The sequence below is a fragment of the Mus caroli genome, unplaced genomic scaffold (assembly GCF_978045245.1).
Source record: "Mus caroli unplaced genomic scaffold, Mus_caroli_1 scaffold_14, whole genome shotgun sequence".
NCBI lineage: Eukaryota > Metazoa > Chordata > Mammalia > Rodentia > Muridae > Mus > Mus caroli.
The window spans coordinates 18336067-18356781 of NW_028227269.1; the positions used below are offsets into that span (position 1 = coordinate 18336067).

The 20715-nt window shown below is 47.6% G+C and overlaps 1 pseudogene; it reads left to right on the plus strand.

Moving 5' to 3' along the window:
* The first annotated feature begins 20210 nt into the window (after window positions 1–20210).
* Window positions 20211–20715, plus strand: part of LOC147001151 (hippocalcin-like protein 1) — a 58307-nt pseudogene continuing 57802 nt past the window's right edge.

Below are 20715 nucleotides of genomic sequence, written 5' to 3' on the forward strand. Positions count from 1 at the left end.
GAGCAGAGAGATTGGACTTTTGACAGGTTCAAACCTTGGCAGCCACATCCAATGATTGGGCAGTTTTAGTTACCTCCTTTTCAGGACAAATAGATAACCATTATCCAAAATATCCAATTTTACAGTTCGCCCAAAATCAATCTGTTGTGTTTCCACAAATAACAGTAAGAAACCCACTTAAAAATGGGGTTGTGGTATATACTGATGGATCAAAAACTGGCATAGGTGCCTATGTGGCTAATGGTAAAGTAGTATCCAAACAACATAATGAAAATTCACCTCAAGTGGTAGAATGTTTAGTGGTTTTAAAAGTTTTAAAAACCTTTTTAGAACCCATTAATTTTTTAGAAATGGCTGGAGTGATTAAGCCTTCCAGTTGCCAATATTTTTCAGTAGATACAATTAGTTTTGTTTGCCTCTCCTTTAACCGGAGAAAAGGCCTCACATGTGATTCAACATTGCCTTGAGGCATGGAGTGCTTGGGGGAAACCCAAACTCCTTAAGACTGATAATGGACCAGCTTATACATCTCAAAAATTCCAACAGTTCTGCCGTCAGATGGATGTGATCCACCTGACTGGACTTCCATCTAATAAAACAGAAAGGGGGAGTCAAGGAGGCTCTACCCCGAGTACCAAGAGTGTCTGTGTCTATGGCACTCTTTACACTCAATTTTTTAAATCTTGATGCTCATGGCCATACAGCGGCTGAACGACATTGTTCAGAGCCAGATAGGCTCAAAGAAATGGTTAAATGGAAAGATGTTTTAAGTAACAAATGGAAAGGCCCGGATCCTATTTTGATGAGATCCAGGGGAGCTGTTTGTGTTTTTTCACAGAATGAAGACAACCCATTTTGGATACCAGAAAGACTCACCCGAAAAATCCAGACTGACCAAGGGAATACTGATGTCCCTCATCTTGGTGATGTCCAGGGCGACAACAACAAAGGGAGAGCAGCGTTGGGAGATACAAAATTGGACGGCTAAATTTGAACAGACCCTTCGAAAATTGAGACTTGCCCCATGCACTTGGACCTGTCCCTGACCTAAGGACTATCTTCTCAACATTTTCCTTTAAAGAATGGGTGGGGGTGAGATTATTTGGAGCTGTTCTTTGCTGTGGATTAGTGTTGCTTCTCTGATTGGTCTGTAAGCTTAAGGCCCAAACTAGGAGAGACAAGGTGGTTATTTCCCAGGTGCTTACAGCACTAGAACATGGTGCTTCCCCTGATATATGGTTATCTATGCTTAAGCAATAGGTCGCTGGCCACTCAGCTCTTGCACCCCACGAGGCTAGTCTCATTGCACAGGATAGAGTGAGTGTGCTTCAGCAGCCCGAGAGAGTTGCACGGCTAAGCACTGCAGTAGAAGGGCTCTGTGGCATATATGAGCCTATTCTAGGGAGACATGTCATCTTTCAAGAAGGTTGAGTGTCCAAGTGTCCTTCCCCCAGGAAAAACGACACGGGAGCGGACCAAGACCCCTTCGGGTGATGAGCCTGGGAGGAGGTTTTGTGTAAAGCCCCTATTTTACACACTGGGGATTTGACCTCTATCTCCACTCTCATTAAAATGGGTGGCCTATTGCTCTTAAATAAAAGAAAAGGGGGAGATGTAAGGAGCCGTCCTCACATTCGCCATTACAAGATGGCGCTGATGGCACTGACACCCGTGTTCTAAGTAGTAAACAAGCAAGCTGCACATGTGCCGGGGTAGCTTTCCACGCCATGTGCTCTGCCTTTCCTGTGACGACAACTCCGGCCGATGGGCTGCAGCCAATCAGGGAGCGACACGTCCGAGGCGGAGGACAGTCCTCCATAAAAGGGAGAGGGCTCCGCCATTTCTCTCTCTCTCTCTGGCTCTCTTCTCTACTGGCTCCTGATGGGGTAAGCAATAAAGCTTGTGCTGCAGAAGATTCCGGTTGCCCTGAGCGTGTTCTTAACAGGGGGAACAAAAGCACGGGCAATACAGAACCCTCCCTAGATCTGAGCATGCTCTTAAGACTGGCTGGTCCCATGAAGGACAAGTGTTTTGTTTTGCTTTGTTATTTTGCTGCTTCCTCTGACTTCACAGCCAACGGGCTCTCTGTTTCAAGGAAGCAGCATCCTTTTTGGCTAATGGAAGTAGTATGGGAGTTTATTTGTGAGGTCTGGGTGACTCCCAGATCTCCAGAGGGGCCCAGACTAGGTCAGACACTACACAGCCAGAACCACGTGTCCACTGTGTACAGAGGTGTTTGTCCTCTCAGGACCCTGCTGCCCAGCTGTGGCTTCTGAACATTCTCTGATGGTAGACGGGGGTAGTTAAATCTTTCTGCAGATGTCTGCCACCCCAGGGAGGATTCTTGCCTCCTTTTTACAATAAAATCCCAGTTCAGGACCAGTGCCAAGACCTAGGCACTGTACAAGGTGGCTGGGCCCGTAGTTCTGGGATTCCAGTCTAAAACCCAGAAGGGTTTTTGCTTGAAGAAAGAATCAGTGGCAGACAGATACAGGTACAGAAACGTCTGCTTTATAGGGCAGAAGAAAGCTTGTCACTAGCCCTGCTGCCTCCCTTGACAGCAGAATCTACCTTCCAGAGTCCAGGCCCCCCTGCTCAGGGGGAAGACATGAGCACACCATCCAAGAACAGACTTAGGGTCTCTAGGAGACCAGGGAGGAGTGTTGTGCAGTGCCTGTGGCTCCTCCCAGCTCTCCCAGCATCCCTCAGTACTTATGGCTCCTCCCAGCTCTCCTAGCATCCCTCAGTACCTATGGCTCCTCCCAGATCTCCCAGCATCTCTCAGTACCTATGGTTCCTCCTAGCACTTCTCATCTCATCCCCTACCCTAAACTTCTCTTTCCTGGAAGCTAGACCTTAGAATCCCTTCCCCAAGCCTGATTCCTGTATAACTCAGCCATTTGGTTTATGCTGTTCTCTTGGCCCTGGCCACCTCTCTTGGTCAGTGATTCTCTCTCTCTCTCTCTCTCTCTCTCTCTCTCTCTCTCTCTCTCTCTCTCTCTCTCTCTCTCTCTCTCCTCACATGGTTTAGTCTGTCGGCAAGTTCACTCTGTCCTCTTTCCTCTGTCTTCTTTCTTCCTTATAGCTACAATAAAAACCTTCCCAATGCTTTAGGAGTCATTAGGCCCCCTATACTATTTAATTTTTCATTCAGATTGTGAAGTTGATTTTCATCCTTGAAGCCATACTAGAATTACCCAGATGATTTAAACATTCCCAGCATGTGGGGATTGGACCAGAACCTTGGGACCTGGAACCTGCCCACGGTTATGTCTTTTTTTTTTTTTAACATTTTGCTTATGTATTTGTATACATGGGTGGTGTGCATGGTCAGAGGACATCTTGCTAGAGTCCGTTCTTTCTTTCCTGTACATTTGTCCACAGGATCAATTAAGCTTGGTAATAAGCTCCTTTGCCCACTAAAGCCATCTTGCCAGGCCTCATGAATATTCTTCAACATTCTACTTAACTGATCTTAGCTCACATCAGGGCTGGGAGTCATGTGTCTGAGTGTGAAAATCTATGTTGACTGTGTTCACTAGGGAAGGAAGATTAGAAAAGTAAGGGACTGGGGAGCAATGCTCCAGAGTTAGAAGGAAGAAAACAGCTGGGTAGGGCACCTGAGAAGGGGCATTGGGGTGGGCCTGTCTTTGCATTCCTATGCCCGAGCCCCAGGTCCAAATAGGCGCCAGTGAGAGCTATTTAGTTTCCCACTAGGTGGATCTGACTCAGCTTACAGAGTTTATACATCCTCAGGCACAGGGAACAGTCAAAGGTTTTAACTTGTTTGACAGAGACAGATTCAGTCTGGATACTCAAATCAGTGATCAGAGAGAGTCCTTGTAGCCTGAAAGAAACTTGTGATTTGCACCTTAGAAAGGGTGGCCAGATAGACCGGACAGACAACTGGACAGATAGAAGACATCAGCTGTACAACAGACACACATTCTGGGATTCTGACATCCATCGATATTTAGTCTGTGGTGAGTTGCAACACCCTGTATGGGTTCCAGCTTGCTCACCTGTAAAACAAGACGGATTCTCTTACCTATTCGATAGGGGGTATGCTGGTTAGTGGTTTTGACAGCTTAACATGTGTTAGAGTCATCTAAGAATCAAGAACTTGAATTAAGAAAATGCCTTTATCAGATGTCCTGTAGGCAAGTCTGTGAGACATTCTACTGATTAATGGTTGATGTGTGGGAAGGCCCAGCCACTGTGATTAGTGGGCCTGGCTTGTATAAAAAAATGCTATCTGAGGAGATGGAGAGATGGCTCAGTGGTTAACACTGGCTGCTCCTCTAAAGGACCAGGTTTCAACTCCCAGAATCCACACAATCTAACCTGAAATGGTGGCTCACAAAGATTTGTTGTTCCAGTTTCAGGGGATCTGGAGACCTCTCATGGCTGCTTTGGACATAGCATGTACATCTTATGCAGAGAAGCAATAAGTAAGTAAATAAATAAATAAATAAATGCGCTAAAATAAATAAGTCTCAAAAAAAAAAAAAAAAAGCAAGCTGAGCACATTGTGAGGAGCAAGACCATAAGCAGCCCTCCTCCATGGTCTCTGCTTCAGTTCCTGCCTCTTGGTCCCCGCCTTGTTTGAGTTTCTGCCTTCTTTTCCTTCATAATGGACTGTGAGCTGCCAAATGAAATGAAATTATGCCTCCCCATGTTGCTTCTGATCATAGCGTTTAACGCAGCAACACTAAGAAAAGTAGTTCAGTGAGTTAGATGTTGCTTTTATTGGCATTTGGGGACCATGAAGAGCTGTGTTCAGTTAATACTGGAGGGAGGTTATCCTCCGTAGATCCACACATGACTGTGTGAGTGTCAGGGAGATCAGCAATAACTCGAGGAGGTGGGGAGGAGATGAACAGAGATGGTTTAGTTTTATCATGAATCAACTGAAAAATGTCTTGCATTGGCAGGGCTTTACACCCGGCACCTCAGGAGACTGGACCCTAAAGACAGAAAGTTAAGTCTAACCTGAAAACGAAAGAACCTAAAGAAAACTAAATAAACTAAGAAAACTAAAGAATGCACCTGAGCATGCAGATAAAAGACAAGCTTTTTCAGCCAGGCTGTGGTGATGGTTGTGGCTGCCCTCTCACCTTTATTCCTAGTACTTGGAGTGTGGGGAAGAGGCAGACAGATCTCTGAGTTCACGGCCAGCCTGGTCTACAGAGCGAGTTTCAAGACAGCCAGGGCTACACAGAAAAACCCTGTGGATTTTGAAAAACCAAAATCCAACCAACTAACCACACACACAACCAAAAAACAAACACAAAAACTACCACAAGAAATCCAGACAAACATACAAAAACCAACAAGCTCTCCAGGACAAGAGAGATGGATCAATGAAAGTCCTTGTTTTTCTTACAGAGGACCCAGGTTTGATTCCCAGCACCTGCTCATAACCACAGTAACTCCAGTTCCAGATGAGGGGGGTGGGGTTTATGCTCTCTTCTGACCTCCACAGGCAGCAGACACACATGCACTGTACACCTCTAGCATGAATGCATAAAAAGTGTTTCCCTGGACACTTTACATCAGTGAATGTTTTATTTAAATTTTCCCCGATATTTAATTATGTAGAGATGTGTGTTTGTGTGTGTGTTTGTGTGTGTGTGTGTGTGTGTGTGTGTGTGTGTGTGTGTGTGCGCGCGCGTGTGTGTAGATGCACGCAATTGAATGGAGTGAATGGAAGGTAAAGAGGCAGTTGGTTTCCTGGAGCTGGCCTTACACTTGGTTGGGAGCTACCTGATGGAGGTGTTGGGAACTGAACTCCTGTCCTCTGGAAGAGCATAAAATGCTGTTAACCACTGAGCCATCTCTCTAGCCCCTTCTCTTTATATTTAATCAAATAAAGCCCATAGTGAACTATCATTGCTTATCTGTCAAAATGGTTAAAATAAAAACAGTGACACACCAAACACTGGCAAAGGTTCACAGTGACTGAATTTCGCATAAATTGTGGGTGTGGATGTACAATGTCTCAGCTACCTGTAATGGCAACTTTTGGTTGTCAACTTGACTTCATCTGGAATGAAATAAAACCCAAGCTGCTGGGAACATCTATGAGAACTTTTTTTCTTTTGAAGTGGGAAGTCCCTCTTTTAATTCAGGTTTTCCAAGGTGGGAAGACCAACCTGTACTCTAGATCCTTTGAGATGGGAAGGTCCACCTTTAATCTGGCTACGCCTTCCCGTGGCAGCCTATAGAAAGAACATGGAAAAGGGAAGCTTTTGCTCTTTGCCTGCTTACCCTTGCTCTCACTGTCAAGCTCATTCCTTCACTGGCTTTCTATGTCTTTGGGATTCCAGGGTCTACTGAAGACCAGCAGAGATGCCCATCTTCATGAACTGGAAAACTACTGGATTCCTGGACCGGTAGACAGCCATTGTTGGACTAACTAGACCACAGCCTGGAAGACACTATAATAAATCCCCCTTTTATGTCTCTGTATAGATTCGCTATCTGTTCAGGTCTCCTAATTCACCTTCCTAGAAAACAGTTCAGCTGTTTTGTAAGAAACAAAACATAGCACACTGCTGTTACTAAAGGTGGACAAGAGAAGGAGGGGAAAGTGAGGGAGTGAGTAAGAGATGTGAGAGAGAGAGAGAGAGAGAGAGAGAGAGAGAGAGAGAGAGAGAGAGAGAGAGAGAGAGAGAGAGGAGAGGAGAGGAGAGGAGAGGAGAGGAGAGGAGAGGAGAGGAGAGGAGAGGAGAGGAGAGGAGAGGAGAGGAGAGGAGAGGAGAGGAGAGGAGAGGAGAGGAGAGGAGAGGAGAGGAGAGGAGAGGAGAGAGTAAGTGTAAGGGGAGTAAGAGCAAGAGAGCAAGAGAATGGGGAAGGGCCAAATAGCCCCTCTTATGGTATGCTGTTATCTTTACTGTTGCTAGGTAACTGGGGAGGAGTTTAACCTAAAGGTCAGAAGCTTGGGGCATTGCCTATGTGACTAAAGCCATGCTTCTTTTTTGAGGGCTGTGGGGGTGGTAACTTTGAAAGGATCCAGAGTTCCAGGAGACATGAGAGAACTTCTGTCCCATGTAGGTGAATTATCACCACTGGGTCCCGGGGTTACACCTCAGCTTGACTGGAGACCAGACTGTCTGTGTATAGCCCAATGTCCAACAGCACACAGGCTGGTAAGATGGCTAAGTGGGTAATGGTGCTTGATAACCTGAGGCTAAAACCCAGGATCAATGTAGCAAAACTGACTCCTTCAATTTGTCTTCTGACCTCCACATTCATACACTCCACATATGAAAGAAGTAAATGAATAAAATTTTAAAACAAACAATTGAGCTGAGCATACAATTGCTGTGAGGTCCAACCATCGTGCTCCCAGGCAGTTATCCCAGAGACATGGAAACTCGTGTTCACAGATACACCTTTTTGTAAGTGTTCAAAATGACTGTGTGTAATGGCCATCTTTCAATAGTGACTTGGTAATTCAGCTGCCATGCACTGGTGCTGTGGAATGGAGCTTAGCCATAAAGGGTCTCTAGGGAATTCTATGGAGTGAAAAAATATCCCAAAAAGGAAGTGAGGAAGAGGGAGAGGGAGAGAGAGAGGTATATGATTATTAAAAAGCAATGGGAGGCTCCTGAGGGGGTTGGAACCATCTGGAGAATTTTTTTGGAGTGGGGGGGTTGAGACAGGGTTTCTCTGTATAGCTCTGGCTATCCTGGAACTCACTCTGAAGACCAGGCTGGCCTAAAACTCAGAAATCCACCTTCCTCTGCCTCCCAAGTTCTGGGATTCAAGGTGTGAACCACTACTGCTTGGCTTATTTGAATTTTTACAAGTGTCATTTGTTTGTTTGTTTGTTTGTTTGTTTGTTTCCAGGATTGGGTGTATATAGCCCAAAGTGGACCCAAGCTTCATGCTTGCTGTTCAGAGGATGACGATGACCTTAAATTTATGATCCTCCTGCCTCCACCTCTGAGTTCTGGGACTATAGATGTGTGCAACCATACCTAGTTTTATGTAGCACTGAGCACCCAACCCAGAGTGTCATGAAAGTTAGGCAAGCCCTTGACCAACTTTGCTACATGCAAACCTAAATATGATTTATTTTTGTAGCTACAAGGGAGATTTTGTTTTAAAAATAAATCTCTTCATATTAGTAGCAGTTGCTTAAGCCTTGCTAAGCTGGAGCCTGAAGTACTTTCTTGGGCTGCTGAGGGATGGTGAGAAGGCAGACACTACTATTACAAATGAAGACTTCTTAATTTCTACCCAACAACTTCCATCTCCACCTGGGTTGGTGACACATGTTTTCTGAGAGTCAGCCTCAAAAGCTCCAAGGATGCCGGTACCTCACGAACCATAGGCACTGGTTCTTGTTCTTTGCCCTCACCTCTTTCTGAAATCCCTGGCTGCTGGAAGATGTATTAACTGCTGGAAGATGTATCAGTTCCTTACAGATATATCTGCTGCTGGTGTTCCTGTTCATACCCATCTACAGGTCTCTTTATTATCTTCTCTGTCACTCTCCTATTTAAAACATCCTCTTTGGCTCTTTCAGGGCCAGGTCTCTCCTTGCTGCATAAGCATGCCATGTTTGTTCTTCAGAGGTTGCCTTTCCTGAGTATTGTAACCAGCTCCCTCAGGAAGGATAGGACCCATCTCATTGCTAACAGTTTTCCCTCTGAATTCCCATGAGCATGTCTGTTCTGCCCAGGACTGAGCTGTATCTGTGAGTAAGGAAGAGAGTTAGTTAATACTTAGTTGAACTCAGGCTCTTGGGTGAGGCTCTGTGGGGCTTGTGTCTTCTGGGGCAAAGTCAAGAAGCAGCCCCACAAGACAGTGTCTACACATGCTGCCATGAGTGTGCTTTGAAATTCTATTCATCAGTCTAGCCTAGACAGACAGTACCTACTCTCCTGCCTCCTCACTTGGAAAATGTCACTGAGATCGCTTTGTGGGGAAAGCAGGAGCTGGGAATTTCCTAGGTCTGTGCCACTTTGTGCGGTTGAAGGGGACCTGGCTCTTTTCTTATGATGGCAATAAGGACATGTTGCTGTCTTGGATTACTCACTTCTGGGTCTTGTTACTATGGAAGAAAGGTTCTTTCTCAGCTGCAAGTGAGTATCTCAAAAGAGAAAACTGTCCAACAGAAACCCCCAAAAGGAGGAAGGAGAGGACACTCAGGACTTAATATGGAGGTGCCAATTGCGCTGTGGAAGACAGGTGATGAAAGTGCTTCACATCAATTCTGGTTTCTGTTTTAAAACATTTGGTTTGTTGCTATGAAAACAAATATATAGAAAGAATGCAGGTCGGTGACACGAAAGTCATTTCTTCTTCCTAACTTCAGATGCTGTTTCCCTCTACCCTTTGACAAGTCGCTGACCAGCAGAGGAGACAGACGTGGGAAGGGCAGCCAATGCTCTTTCTGGAGAAGTGGCCTCAGCCCAAGCTCACAAGGTGTGTGTGGGTGGGTTGGGTGCAATTTGAAACTAATTGATGAACTGCTGTGGGGACTCTATTCATTAAAACACACTCTTGGTACTGATGAAACCCTAAGCTACAGGGGCCAGTAGGAGGCATGGAGATGCTGGCCAAGGGGATAGTGTTCATGGTTCTGTGTGACTCACCAAGTTGTCTTCTGGAGACAGGGGACAGCACTGTCTTGGTGGCAGGGAGAGTCTCACTGTGACTGGCCGTCTATTTAAAGCTCATGAGGAAACACAAAGAGGAAACAATTGTCCCATAGGATAGTCTTCTGTAATGTCACTGCTACAGACCCTTCTACATGGGACTCATTAAAGGTCTGGCTCTGAGGACCAAAATGGGGCAAGGGGGTCTGGGATGGAGTAGAAGTGCAGGAACAGCGTGGCCCTTCTAAGTCCCTCCCTTGGTAAAGAGAAGGTTTAACTTACATTGATGTATTAGGTCTATATTTTGCTATGAGAAAAGATATCCCATACAAATCAGAGACCTTTTAAAGCAGGTGAACTGTGGGTTAGACTCTCCTAGGTTCCAAACTGGCCTCAGATCACAAAGCAGAGGGTCAACTGCAGTCCCAGGTGAGCTCCCTAAGGGCTCTCTCCCCACCCTGAGGGAGGTGACTTCCTCATAGTCCCTGCCATGATGGGAACCCACCCCACCCCACCGCACCCCACCCCAGTACTCCTAGCAATGCCATCCTTTCTGAGACCAAAAGTTTCTCTTTTCTCATACAAAACCATAGACAGTCAATTGCTGTGCTTCCTCTACTGATTCCAGCTCTCAGATGGGCAGGTCAACCTCACTAACAAATCTGGAGTAGGCGAGTGGGCAGAGGAGGCAGTGAGATGTACTCGTGTGTGTGTGTGTGTGTGTGTTTGTGTGAGTGTGTGAGAGAGACAGAGACAGACAGACAAACAGACAGAGAGCTGAGAGCACTGAGCACCTATCTCAGTGTGTCTTGAGAAACTCTTGGGACTGATTCTCCCTCTGTTACTTGTTGACCAGTCTGTGTTGGAGACCAGCAGTTGGCATGGTGGGAAATAGGATGGGATGAGTGGGCCATTTCTTTACTTAAGCCCAATGCTTTCTCCCTCCCTCTCCCTCCTCCCCTCCCTCCTCCCTCTCCCTCCCTCCTCCCTCTCCCTCCCTCCTCCCTCTCCCTCTCCCTCTCCCTCTCCCTCTCCCTCTCCCTCTCCCTCTCCCTCGCCCTCGCCCTCGCCCTCTCCCTCGCCCTCGCCCTCTCTCTCTGTCTCTCTCTCTCTCTCTGTCTCTCTCTCTCTCTCTCTCTCTCTCTCAAAACGCAGACCAGGTCTCTCTATTATGTAACTTTGGCTGACCTAGAACTCGCTATGTAGATACAGGCTGTCGTCGATCAGGCTGTATCTTTGTGTGCTGGGATTAAAGGTATATGCCACCGTGCCTGGCTTCTGCTTTTTTTTTTTTTTAAGGGGTTGTTTAATATTATGTGTATAAGCATTGGTCCGCATGTATGTAGGTGTGCCACATGAGTGCAGTACCTCTGAAAGGCACAAGAGGGAGTCACTGGAGAAACTGACAGTTGTGAGGTTCTGTGTGAGTGCTGGGAACCAAATGGGTTGTCTGAAAGAGCAGCCAGTGCTCTGAATCACTGAGCCATCTCTCCAGCCTGTTTTATTTTTGTTTTAAATGTTGTCTGTAACTGTTGAAGAGCTCTTAGTGACTGTCAGCAGCCCAGGACTTCTCAGGAAGCAGTCACATTCCCCACAGGTCCCCACTGGTGTGCCTTCAGACAGTGGACCTCCTCCCAAGCTTACCCTTAAACTCATGTTTGCTCTCCCAGCATTCCTGTCGCTCAGGAACGCAGTTGATCAGCTGGCCCAGAATCTGGGCTGTGGCCAGGGCAGCTTTCTCTGTGTGTTTTCAGGTGGCAGCTGGCAGGCCCTGGTTCTTGTGGGCTGTTGCTACCTGGGCCCTCTATATAGGGCTCCTAACACTGGCAGGTAGCCTCCCTCCTCATAATGAGTGGGCAATAAGTTGATAGAGACCAACTCAGGGGCCTGTTTTATCACCAGATCTTAGAAGTCACCTGTAGCTTGAGGTTGGAACTCTTGGGGACCCCTAAAGAGGTTGCCTCTCATCTCTCTCCTATATTTCTATTATTTATTTATTTATTTATTTATTTATTTATTTATTTATTTATTCATTTATTTATTTGAGATAGGCTTTCTCTGGATAGCCTTGGCTGTTTGGGAACTCAGTCTGTAGCCAGGCTGGCCTCAAACTCAGAGATTCAGCTATTGCTGCCTCCTGTTGGGATTAAAGCCATGCTCCACTACTGCCTGGTGCCTTATTCTTATATACAGAAGCATGCCAAGCTTTTTCATGTCGCTATTTAGATATATCTTAGTCTTGTGAATGTATGTACCTATGTCTGTGTATCACACATTCTGCATACTGCTCTCCATACCCCAAAATTGCTTGACTGCATCTCTCGGGATTGATGTTCAGTTCTTATGACAAAGAATGCTCTAGGGAGTGTTTGCCAGTCATGTCTGTGTGGCTGAGGGAGAAAGCTCTGATGTCAGTCTAGTCTCCTTCCTTCCTCCCTCTGACCTCTAACTGACCTGCACCCTGGCTCATCTCATAGCTTCTTAACAAGTACCAGCAAGGCCCAGGCAGTTGTCTCTCCTCCCCTCTCCTCTCCTCCCCTCCTCTCCCCTCCCCTCCCTTCTCCCTCCCCTCTCTCTCCCCTCCCCTCTCCCTCCCCTCTCCCTGTTTTCCCCTTCCCTCCTCTCTTCCTAACCTTCCCCTCCCCTTTCCCTCCCCTTCTCTCCCCTACCTTCCCACTGATCATCTTTCCTCTATCTTATGCTTTTGTTCTTCCCCAGGTGTCCCTGCTTGCAGCCTAAGCTCCATAACTCCCCTTACCAGCTTCAGGTAACCTGTATGAACATTCCAGGTCAGACTAGGCATCTCTCCTCCAGGTCCCACAGTGAGCTAAGCAGGGTTCCATTCAGAACTTGGAGGCTACCTCAGGACTATCTGGCATGTCTGTCTTTCTGGGCCTGGGAGATCTCCACTAGCAGGTATCAGCTGAAACTCCAAATGGAAGCCTTGTACAGTCCTGGCCTTAGCTGCCACGCTCTGACAGCTAGTGCAGGAATAATGGATTAACCACACCTTGAACATGAACACCATTGTTAACAGAGTTGCCTTTCAAGGCTGGAGACAAACATAGGGAACAGTCAGTTCTAAGTACTTGTGCAGTGTAATTGCATCTCTGGACTGTTGCTCTCTGATCTCCATTCCTTCCATGCAGCCCTGAGCATGATAGAATTTTCTTCTTCCTTTGATCCTCTGACATTGATTTCTGCTCAGCCCCAAGACCTGAAGGGGCCTTCATCTCCATGCTGAGTTACAGTGCCTAATGTTGGCCTTTTTCACTCCAAGGCCCCTGACAAGCCATGCTCACAGTGGTTACTGGAGGTCAGGAAAGGCATTTTTATCTCCCTGTCGTTAGTCTGTGCCCACTGGGGAGACACATTGGTGGCAACTTTTCTTCTACCCAAATTATAAGAATCAGCTCAGTGAGACTCAGTGGGCCAGGTATGGATGGATTTCCATTGGAAGAGATTTGTGATTGACCCTCTGTGGTTGCTTAATATTCATTGTTAATTTGACAGGATCTAGAGTAGCGATTCTCTTCTCATCGTTCCTAACACTGCAATCCTTTGATACAGTTCCTTGTGCTGTGGTGACCAGAACCACAAAGTTATTTGTTGCTACTTCAAAACTTTATGTTTCTACTGTTATAAATCGGATTGTAAATATCTGATAGATGACCCCACCCCACCCCCAAAGGGGTTGAGAACCACAGGTCGAGACCCACTGACCTAGAATCACCATAGAGATATGCCTCAGGGTATGTCTTCAGGGGATTATCTGTCAGGTTAATTGAAATGGGAAGAGCCACCTACCTTAAATATGGGCAGCAGTATTCCCCCAGCTAGCGTTCCAGAGAGCATAAAAAGAAGAAAGCCATCTGAGTCCCAGTATTCATCTCTCTTTGCTTCCTGCTGCTATGATAGACTGCATCCTTTTAAACCATCTGCCATAGAAACCCTTTCTCCCATGAGTTGATTTTTGAAGATATTTGGTCACAGACACCAGAGAAGAAACCAGCACACCCTGCCAGCTCTGGCTGCATTGCTCAGCCACTCTGAGCTGAGGAACTGTCTCTAAGAGATCTGCCCTAGGTGATGTCAGATGTGGCTCAGTGAAGGACTGAGTGTGAAGTCTCCATTAGAGTGAGGGGCCCACCCCAATGCATCATTCCTCAAGACTTTGTTCTACCCCTTCAGAGACCATATCCCCACAGGCTATAGTTTCATATTACAGCCGACCCCCAATATCCATTTCCAAAGTGGAGCCTGAAATCCTGACAAGAGCCACCATTGTGACACGGATCTGGCCCCTGAGCACAGTGTCTGTTGAATGGACTGACTGTCTTCACTGCTGACCTCCTACCCAAGCTCCGTGCCACAGTTAACCCTCACTGTGCACCTCTTCCATGCCAGCACCGTTCCAGGCTTAACAAAATCCATCCTAGTTAGTATCCAACTGGCCCCAGTGAAGAAAGTGCTGCCCAGCCTCTCTTTACCCCCATAACCACTGATCTTGGCCAGTTATCTTGACTGTATCTGGCATCAATTAAAATCCAAACTTGTTGGCTATCTCTGTGCACCAGTAGATTATACAACTGCAAACACAGATGAGAGGAGTTAGGGTGTGGTTGGTCCCTGCTTGTTCTTTATCTCCTGCATCCTAGCAGGCACATCTGTGGGTTTGAGGTAGACTGCCCCATCCTGGCTTAAACAAACACCCTCCAAGATGGCCAGGACATCTGGGAAGACTAGGGGCGGGGCTCCGTCATCCATATGGCTATGGAGAAGAACTGGTCCCTGCAAGATAAAGGCTTTCTATGAGCAGCCTTTTGGGTGAGGAGCACCCACACTACTGCAAACACCTCCACCTTATGTTCTCTATGGAAGCTCAATAAACTCATTGGTTTTACAGAATGAACTTTGGCAAATCTTGTTTCCGTTTGATGTTGAGACCTTAGAGGGAACTGTACCATTTTGTCTCCCCAGAGGAGGAATTTTAGTACTGCATGTGTTTAGTTAGTCTCTCTTCACAAAGGAAGGAGCAGAGGTTTGGGAAGTTGTGTGACTTGTGGGCTCACACATATGTCACACAGGTCCTAGTTGTGGGTGAGAAGAGCAGCTGAGGTACAAAATGTCCTTAAACTCCAAACTCCCCTATCACATGGCCAACTGCTCCCTTGGAAGTTGCTCCAGGCCTCTTGTCTGGTGCCTAATGCCTGAGAGGTGCTGAGTGGACTTTTGGAGCCAGCCCTGGCTCTGGAACTAGGGGATCAGATTTGGCTAGTTGGTTCTGACCAGATAGAACCTGGTCTCTCTAGAGACTGCTTGTCTTTCAGCCTGAAACTCTCCTTAAATCTTCATGTCTTTTGCTTCAGACACTGAGTTTATCTAAAATTTCCATAAAGAGGAGGACATTATCTACGAAGACAAACCTTGTGTCCACCATAGGGCTACCCTGTAAGGCAGGTACCCAGCCCACAGGGTACAATGCCAGGTGACTTTTGTGCTGGGAAAGGCTCCTGGACAGGGTGATGGGTCTGGACTTTGGGTCTATTCTCAGTGTCAATTGCTCAAGATGAAAATTGTCAAGAGCCTGAACTCTTGTCACGTCTAAAGATGGAGAAACAAGCCCCAACTGCAGCAAGGCAAATTTATTAGTTCTCCACCTGAGGGTTATGACCTTTTTGTCACACCTCTATCTCCAAAAATATTTATATTCGAATTCATAATAGCAGCAAAATTACAGTTATGAAGTAGCAAGTTAAATAATTTTTTTTGGCTGGAGGTCACCACAACATGAGGAACTGTATTAAAGGGTGGCAGCATTTGGAAGGTTGAGAATCATTGTTTTAAGTGGACATAGAAGGAGATGCTAAGGAGGACCCCAGTTTCTAGCATGGAGTGGCCCTGGAATTCAGGACCACTGCAGTGATGGGTTTCCTTCAGGCCAAGCTAGTTTGAGAAAGCTGGGTGATATGTAGAGAGGAAAGGGCCGGATTTACAAACCTCAGGTGAGGTCAGAAGAATGGACTGGTCACAGACACACGGGCCTACAGATTTCTTTACATTTCTGATTTTAATGTTTTTGCATGTGTATGCATATGCACTGTGCATGTGTGTTTCCATATGTATAGGCACATGTGCATGTGTGGACAGCTCAAGGTAGACATTGGGTGTCTCCCTACCCCACTCTCCACTGTATTTATTGCGGCCAGGTCTCCTGAACTGTAGCTTGCTGATTCCAGGTAAGCTGGCCAGACAGCTGGCCCTGATGATGTCCCGTCTGTCTCTCAGATGCTGGGATTACAGGTAACTGCCATACCTGCCCAGCTATTACATGCTTCTAGAGATCTGCATTCCGGTCTTCATGCCTAAACTGTGCATATTTTATGCACTAAGCCATTGTCTCCCCACAGCCCTGTTTAAAAAATAAAATAAAACTTTTGATATTTGAGTAATGACAGACCCAAGGGAAGCTGCAGCTGGGTAAAAAATAAAATAAAAGTTTTGATGTTTGAGTAATGACAGACCCAAGGGAAGCTGCAGCTGGGTCCATGCATCTGTCCTTCAGGTTCAGCCCCTGGTCCTGTCCTGCACAGCTACAGTGACATTAAAGTCAGGGATAGGGACACTGCTACCATCCACACAGCTTTGTCATATCGTGTGTGTGTGTGTGTGTGTGTGTGTGTGTGTGTGTGCGCGCGCGCGTGCGCGAGTGCCCGCAGGCATGTACATGCTGTGTGCATGGTATCTGATGCAGTTTCAGGGCATGTGTAGATCTGCATTGTCACTGTCACTGATGGCTCTTCCTATGGTTAGAAAATTGCAGAGAAGATTCTGTGGGGAGGCGATCCTAGGGTCTCCTAATAATGAACCTTCCTGCCCCATCCTGGACTCTGTACCCTTCTTTCCTGACCCATCCTCGGCTCTGCATCCTTCCTTCCTGCCCCATCCTCTGCTGTGCACGCTTCTTTCCTGCGCCATCCTCGGCTCTGTACCCTTCCTTCCTGCCCCATCCTCCTCTCTGTACCCTTTGTCCAGGCGGCTTTCTGCTCATGCTCACTTCTGAGTACCCTCCCGCTGTGGTCCATCCTGTGGTAAATAACCAGCTTAGAAAGGACAATGGACTAGTTTCTAGGCTGCATTTCCAAAAAAGGCTACATGTCTCGAAGACTTTGTAGGGCCTTGTGTTAATTTTAGATTGAATCAAAGAAAATACACTTTCATGACTTGTCGATTACATTTAACAGCTACAGGTGACGCTGGAGTGACCCTGAAGTCTGTGTCATGAGTTTAAAGCATAGCTTTGTGCACAAGTGACACTTTTGGGGGTGCTTCTGTTTTTTGGCTAAATTCTACACTTTGAGGGGTCTTTCCTTACTGAGACAGTCTCTGGGAAACCTAGCAAGTGAACTCCCATGGAAACAAGGGGGAGGGAAACACCCTATCTTCTTGATATCAATTTTCTGCTCCACATATTTTCGGTCACTCACTTGCATATGAATTCTTCCATCTATGAACTCTGATGTTGGAGGTCTGTGAACAGAAGTCCCAGACTCATCCAGTAGAAAAATAGTCCTTCAGGCTGCAGAAGCAGCAATTGAGTAGTGTGCCACTGCCATCTAGGGCTCACATTTAGTGTTGCACCATAGGGTGGCTCTTGAGTATCTTGGAATTGAGCCTTGTTAGTCTGTTCCTTGGCCTTCCAATGGGAACAATTTAGTCAACTTCAATGGCTCCCAGAAAAAAGAAGTCTAGTGTAGAGAAGCTGGGTGTCAAGGGGACCCTGAGATGAAGCTGACAAGGCTTCCCACACCCTTTGGAAGGGGACAGAGCCAAGCAGTGGTGACAGTATCTAGGAGATCTGGGTCAGGCAGAACAGGGTTTGAGTCCTGAATCTGTCATTTGTCAGGTACTGGACCTAGAACAAGCTACTTAGGCCTCTTCATTCATTCTATGAGACAGGGCGGTCCTGGGGAGGCAAACATGGACTCAAATTTGAGATTCTTCTGCCTTAGCTCCTCTAGTGCTAGGATTGGAAGGGTGAACCATCATGACTGGACCACTTAAACTTTTGGAGACTGGTGTTTTTAATACATAGTGGGAAACAGTACTAGTGATCTGACCCTAATTAGGCCAGCATGGCCATTAAAAATATGTGAACCAGCCGGGCGTGGTGGCGCACGCCTTTAATCCCAGCACTTGGAAGGCAGAGGCAGGCGGATTTCTGAGTTTGAGGCCAGCCTGGTCTACAAAGTGAGTTCCAGGACAGCCAGGGCTATACAGAGAAACCCTGTCTCGAAAAACAAAACAAACAAAAAAAATGTGAACCACGAGGAACATAATAGAGCCTCCAAATGGAAGGTATATATAGTTCTTACTGACTGGTCGCTAGTGAGACTAAGAAGGACGTATGGGGGACAGGGAAGGCTACACAAATGAGACAGAGAGACAAGGTTTCACAGGGTCAGTAGGCGTTTTCCATTCAAAGAGGGGAAGGGCAGTCCAGATGCAGGAACTGTGTGTACAAAGGCATTTTAGTAAGAATTGTCCCACGTGCTGAGTGCATTTCATTGAGTTTGGCCTGGTCTAAGCTCAAAGTGGATGAGGTGTGGCTGGAGAGAAGCTCAATGGTTAGAGCACTTACCGCTTCTGCTGGGATCAGAGTTTGGTTCCCAGCACCCATGTACCAGGGCTTACAACTGCCAGTAACTCCAGCTTCAGGAGATCCAATATCTTGCTCTGGGCCTCCACAGGTCTGTGTATGTGTCTGTGTGTATGTATGTGCCTGAGTGTGTGTTTCTGTGTGTTTGTCTGTGTGTCTGTGTATGTGCCTGTGTGTGTCAGTGTGGGTGTCTGTGTCTGTTTGTGTGTGTCTCTGTGTGTCTGTCTGTGTGTATATGTGTCTATGTGTACATGTCTGTGTGTGTGTGTCTTGTGTGTCTGTGTGTGTATGTGTGTCTCTGTGTGTGTGTGTCTGTGTGTGTTTGTCTGTGTGTGTGTGTCTGTGTGTGTGTGTCTGTGGGTGTGTTTGACACATTGATCGTTTGACTGGTACTATATTATGTCAAGGAAAAACACTACTTTCTTTTAACTTCCCAAGGCATCACAGAGACCAGGTTTCCAAAAATAAAACCTTGAGAAGTTACAGGGAATATTCTTCAATTTCAGAGAAGAACAAAAGGACTTATAGGTGGGAAGAGGGGCAGAGAGATCAGAAAATTCCCTTGTGAAGGAGAGCCTGTACTATAACACAATACCCTCGAGTTATACATGCTGAGATAGGTGTGTCCCTGAGACACTAAATGGAAGGATGTTCACAACGGTGGAAAGTGGCAGAGAGTTGCAGAGTTTTGGGTTTTACAGTTTATTGCCTAATGCAGGAATAAAAGCTACCCAGTGACACAGCTATTTTTGAAGGCTGAACTTATTCACAGGCAGTGCTGGTAAAATACCAGAAGCCATACATAATGTCTGACCCCAGCTGCCACCTCATACAGCAGATTTGTACATGGGAGCCTTAAAAAGATTGACTGGTCTACTGTCCTATGGCAGCAGGAGACCACTTTTATTTCCCATGTTGGGTTTACAATGTCCCTCACATTCCCTCCTTTTCAGACACACAAAAGGTTTTTGTAAAGTTTCTCTAGGCTGTGTTGTTGGCAGTAGCAGCAACCATGCCTCTTGCCTCGGGGAGTTAGAGGGTGTGATTTTTGACTAGTGTCTTCAGAACCTCTGGGTTTTTAAAATACAGCTGAGAATTTCTGAATGAGATATAGATGAAAATGTCCTAATTCAGATGATTTATTGGCCCAGTTTTGTCTGTGATCAGTCAGCTGTGGGTTGGAGTACTCTCTGAGAACCATCAGGTACAATACCCCCCCCCCCCATGCTCTACCTCTGGTTCTCTTTGGGTATCCCCCACTTCGCACAGCACATCAGTGCATTCTATGATTTTTCTCAGGGTGAAGCCTGCCCTACCACCCTAAAACTGTCTTCAAGTAACTGGGAGTGTCCCTAATTGTAGAAGCTTAGGGAACACGATGCTTACTAGGGGTTGGAGTATTCTTCCAAGTTGAAGGTCATGGGTTTGAATTCCCAGGCTGCTTGTACCATGGTCAACTCCCTATGCAAAATACCTGCCTTTACCCCTGGCTCCTTAAGGCTGTGAGAAGGTGCACACACAGAACATGGGTAATATCGCTAGAGGTCATGGCGGGTGCGAGGTGGAAGTCCGGCACTGCAGCCCAGGAGAGGGCGCGCCCTCAAACCACAGCATGTAGATAAGGGAGACACAATGCGGCGGCCCACAGGCATGGACAGTCCCGGAGCACACTTCGCCCTCTGTCCTGCGGGCTCCGCTTCCGGACTGCGAGGTCGCGGCGAGCGCCCCGATTGGCGGCCAGGCCTTTGCCCCGCCCCGCCTGGCCGGCCACCGCCCCCTCCCAAGCGCGTCCCGCCCCACTCCGCAGAAGGCGCCGGGGCAAGCGGCAGGTTGGCGCGCAGTTCCAGCTGGCTGTGCGCGGTAGCGTCAGAGCTCGATCGTAGAGGACGCGGCAGCCTCAGCTCCCGGAGAACAGCAGGCAGAGCTGCGGGCTGCACGCGCCCCTGCAGCCACCGGGCGTCCCGCGGAGGCTCCCGCGCCCTGCGGCGACTTCTGCGCCCGCGCTCCCCTTTGTCCGAGTCCCCAAGCGGCGGCGGCGGCGGGGTCGGAGCCCGCGCCGTGGGCGACCTAGGCGGCGGCAGTCCGCGCCCTGGCGCCCCGGCGATGCCGGACCAGATCTCCGTGTCGGAATTCGTGGCCGAGACCCATGAGGACTACAAGGCGCCCACCGCCTCTAGCTTCACCACGCGCACGGCCCAGTGCCGGAACACCGTGGCGGCCATCGAGGAGGTGAGCGGTAGCTTCGCCGGCGCGGGGCGGGAGGCTAGGGCCGCGGGGATCGCGCTGCGCCCTGGGGACCCGCTAGGCTTCCGCGCCTGGTGCCAGATACCCAGTGCCCTCCGCCTGCGCCTTCACCCGGGAAAAGTTTCTGGTCCCCCAAAGCCGGACGCAGCCGGACCAGCAGTGCCCGACACAGAAGCCCTTTGTTCCCTGCTCTAGGGAGAG